Source organism: Myotis brandtii, unplaced genomic scaffold, assembly GCF_000412655.1.
Source record: "Myotis brandtii unplaced genomic scaffold, ASM41265v1 scaffold708, whole genome shotgun sequence".
Lineage (NCBI taxonomy): Eukaryota > Metazoa > Chordata > Mammalia > Chiroptera > Vespertilionidae > Myotis > Myotis brandtii.
In genome coordinates, this window is record NW_005370777.1 from 2,811,793 (window position 1) to 2,816,318 (window position 4,526).

Below are 4,526 nucleotides of genomic sequence, written 5' to 3' on the forward strand. Positions count from 1 at the left end.
CATAAAGATAGACATAATAACTAGATATTTACATACATATGTATTATTTCTCAGCCTATATTTAAATTTAAAAAAAATGACATGCCACTTGGAAGCACAGTCAATTTTGTAATAGGCATAGTATTTATTCCTTCTGTTTTCTCAGTCTTTCCCTGATTTGTATGCTTCTTTATTTTTCCTCTTTAACAAACTATCAAATATAATATTGCTCCCTTTAAGATACGCCTAATTCTTGTAAGGAAGTACCAAACTAAAATAGGAGGAATCTGGAAATACTGTTTTATCCCGAGTTCAATGCAATTGCTTCAGCTGAAATATATGCATGAAGACTTTTCCGAAAGAACTTTCACACAAGGATAAAATGATTTCTATGTAAGAAACAATTACCAGCCAACATTATCATCACCAGAAAATTGTAAGCTAGAATGAGCAATAAAAACATTGTATTTGAAATGAGATATTAGAGAATAGCTATTAAAATATTTTACTCAATTTCTATTACACCTTAAAATGAAAGCTATCAAAATGTCATTACAGGCCTTCTCCCCAGATTCTTCAGAGACTGAATTTAATCATTTCAGGAAATTGAGCACTATCCAACATTCACTTAAATCTTTTGACATAACAGCAAAGCAAAACACAATGAGAAATTTATATGACATTTTCTATTAAAAGATGCTCATATATATACATTGATACATACCACATACCGGGGAGTATTTGTCTTCTTTGGATACCTAGAATTAAATATTTCTTGTGACATTAACCACTTAAATAAAGTATTATCTTGAAGAAACCCAAGTTAAGAAGCCACAATTGAGCTTTGCAAAACCCCAGTCTTAATAAAGCGCTAAGTAGCAGTTTTAAAAAAATACCTTCAAAAATCAATTTTTTGGAAATTATTTCCAGCCAAAATTATTACCTGTACAACAGAGCATAGAACTTTTAACTGCAGTTCAAGTAAAGAGAACTAAGCATTAGTTAAATAAGTGTGATGACCCAATAAAGGCATTCTTACGCCTTCTTTCTGAAAACTCCAGGCATTTCAAGGCAGAAGAGACCTTCCACACTACCTAATCCTGGTTCTTATTTACCAGTTCTAGGAATAAAATCTAAATACAATAAAGATCATTTGTATTGATTCCTAAAATGAGCATTTTCTCTAAAATATAAAAAGGCAGAAAGTAAACAAAGTACCTGATTGCATTTTGTCAATAAAAGCGAGGCAATTTTAGCCAATGACTAACAATAAAATTCCCCGAAGGTAGTCTCCTCCTTAAAACTTTAACGTTTAAAAAGAATAGTTTAGATTTTGAATAGTTTTAATTAGAGGGCAGTTTTCCAATGCTACAGACAAAAAGTACATGAAATGGGTTGTAAAACGGCACTTTAAAAAATGTTGAATTTTTACCTTTCAGTTCGAGGAGGATGCCTCTTCTCAGGAAACCCATTTCTTTAATTAGAGGGCAGTTTTCCAATGCTACCGACAAGAAGTACATGAAATGGGTTGTAAACGGCACTTTAAAAAATGTTGAATTTTTACCTTGCAGTTCGAGGAGGATGCCTCTTCTCAGGAAACCCATTTTTCTTGAAGATGCTCTGTGCTGGCCGGTTTAGAATAAAAACCATTAGCATATTACTATTAAAAGAAAAGAACTACACTACAAGAGCCACAATCTCGGAAGGAAGCTGTTGGCGCTTGTAAGCAATCAATGCCTTTCCAGACACCTCCTCTGTCCCCGTCCTCTTATTAGCAGGGTAGGCTCCCTGCAGCATCAATTAAGCAGTTTTTAAGGCAACGGGGGCTCATCTGCTGAGCACGGCTGTCCACTCCACAGCCTCTTAATCACCAGGGCTCTCTTCTATCAGGGTTCTAGAGGCGGACGTCCTGGGACCCGTAATTAGCACACCAGCGGAACATGCCTGGGAGTCACCAAAATTACAACTTTCCCTCCAACAACCAGCATGAGATTGAAGGCACCAGAGCCACACAACACCTGCCTGTCTGTGCCTGAGTCCTTGGCACTTGCGAACCAAAGACCCACCCCAACGCAGAAACTACTCCTGACTTCCCAGCGCCCCAGCGGAATCCAGGCATCCGCAGCCCCAGCTGGAGAGAAAGTGAGGAAAGAAAGGTTATCCTCTCATCCTCGATCCTCCTCCGATCCACCCAGAGCCGCACCAGCTGAATCACAAATGAGATGCTAATGCCCAAGAAAATGAAAGCCAATTTCCTCCACTTTGCTCCAAGTTTCAGAGGCCCCCTCCACAATGAAAGATAGCTGTTGGTGGAGGCTGCCTTGTTCCATACCATTAACTCGGAACAAAACATATTTTTAGTGGGACAGCCGTGTTTACTTGTAAGAACTGATGAATTGTTCGGCACCATTTATCACTCGCAGACAAAGATGTTCAGCCACAATTTTGGACATAAATCAAGGTACATGCTCCTCAAAAAAAAAAAAAAAAAAAAAAAAAAAAAAAGACGAAGAAACAGCTTAAGTCCCCCCAAACCACAGAGATTGAGGTCAGACTGGCCATAGCAACCAAGAACAGGACTTGGTCTCCAGAGGACCTAGCAACGGATAAATGAGTTCAGATCTCTTTTCATCTCCACTGGTGTGAAAGCCAAAATTAAAAAGATTAGATCACCCAGCGCCCATTACAAAAGGTGCCACAATGAAAAAGTCATTTCCAGCCTTTGAATCACATCAAATAAATAACATTCATCCCTGCTATAATGAACAACTTTCAAAGTAAATTGAATCTCCATAGCGCTGCTTTCCCTGGCTGCACAGTATTTACATAACAATATATCACAGGAAGCTCAGAATGGGTCTTGTAAATGGGGAACTCCGGATAAAAAGCATCTTTAGCCCCGATTACTGTATCCTCAGACTGCTTTTCAATCCCCCTGGTTTAAACAATGTGTGGTATCTGGAACATAAACAATGCTTTTTAAATTGTGGGAAATGAAAGTTTTGGGTAAATTTTTAAGTGTCCGGACTCACCCCTTTCGAGGGGCACTAAGAATGTAGACTCACTTAACCTCCTAAATCCGTGCCCCGGGTTCATTTTTGTGACAAAGAATTCTCATCTATGTGCACACTTGTTTCTTTGTTCGTGCCAGCAAAATTTCACCCTAAATATCTCCTGAATTTTTATATGTTACTTACAAGGAAAGCCCTTTTGCAGATTTTTTGAGCATGTGGCTCATTCATTATTGTCATTTCCTCGAAAGTAAAAGGCATTCTCCATTGTCATACAATAATGTCTATTAAGTTTTAGCAATGTCTCTACACAAAGTAATCATTTTCTATAGTCCAATTTTGACAAAATTTCTCCGGGTGATTGAAAATAATTTTTAAGAACTAATATCCTAGTATACTTAGACTTCCATAAACTTGTGTACAATTCACTTATTTCAAATGGAGTACGTTCAAAATAATACAGTTAAATTGAAGTTTAAAATATACCAGCATAATCTTATCTTTTTGTGGCAGCTCACACAGACATTAGTATTTGAACTCCACAGGGAAGCTCATTAATTTTTAAAACTCTCTGACCTCAGTACAGTTGAGTGTAAAAATAATTACAAATTAAGAATGAAAGAGCATCGCTTGAATTCTACATGGCCATATGCTCTACGCTGCACAAAACATTGCTCATTATCGTCAAACAGAATTTCTTCCAGATATGATTTTAAACAGCATGATAAATGTCACCAGATAGACATAAAAAGCAGCTCACCCTTTCGCCCAGTCTGTTCACGCCTCACCTCCAAGGATTCTAGTAACACAAAGCCCCAAGAACACAGGTTTGCAGGCAGTGACAGCAGAGATGATACCCTCACGAAAATGTTTCCCTAGTGAGACTCGCTCTCAGCCACAGGGATGCAAAAACACAAGAATCGAGGTATAAATATTTTCTTACCTGAAACTTGTCAGAAGGAAGGTCCTTGAGTCCTTGTCATTGTTGTCACCTCCGGTGGCCCCTCTTGCCATCGTGGAAATTGGCTCCACTATGTTTATTGCTCTGTGCCTCAGTTACAGCTGTGACACACATCTGCCTGCATAGAACCTATGAAGGGAGACAGGAAAAGAGAGAGAGAGAAGGAGAGGGAGAGAGAGAGAGAGAGAGAGAGAGAGAGAGAGAAATGGAGAAAGAGAAGGAAAGGGATGTGTGTGTGTGTGTGTGTGTCAGAGAGAGAAGAGAGAGAGAGAGAAAGAAAGAGAGAGGGAGAGAGAGAGAGAGAGAGAGAGCAAAAGGGAGAGACTGCTTACTTGAGACTAAGAACCTAAAACCTCCGGCCAAGACAAGCCGGAATAAAAATGATCAAAGCTCTGTCCTTCATCAAGAGAGCAGACAGATATTTTTTTCCTCCTCCACTGAAAAGTGGAACTGTCATTTGGGATTCTCACCAGGAAAGCGCCGACAGAGGCAGACCTTCTCCGGAGTGTCAGTGCTGCCCAGCAGCCCGTGCAGAATACAGGTACCTATTGTTCCAGAGACAGATATGTAGCCAG

At 39.1% G+C, this 4,526-nt stretch overlaps 1 long non-coding RNA gene across 1 annotated transcript; it reads right to left on the bottom strand.

The window, feature by feature from the left end:
• Positions 1-703: 703 nt before the first annotated feature.
• Positions 704-4,109, bottom strand: LOC102243818. Its single transcript, XR_314497.2, has 3 exons — positions 3,934-4,109; positions 1,544-1,604; positions 704-737 (listed from the first exon to the last, which is right to left on the bottom strand). It is a non-coding gene; the product is annotated as an uncharacterized LOC102243818 (long non-coding RNA).
• Between the last annotated feature and the right edge of the window lie 417 nt (positions 4,110-4,526).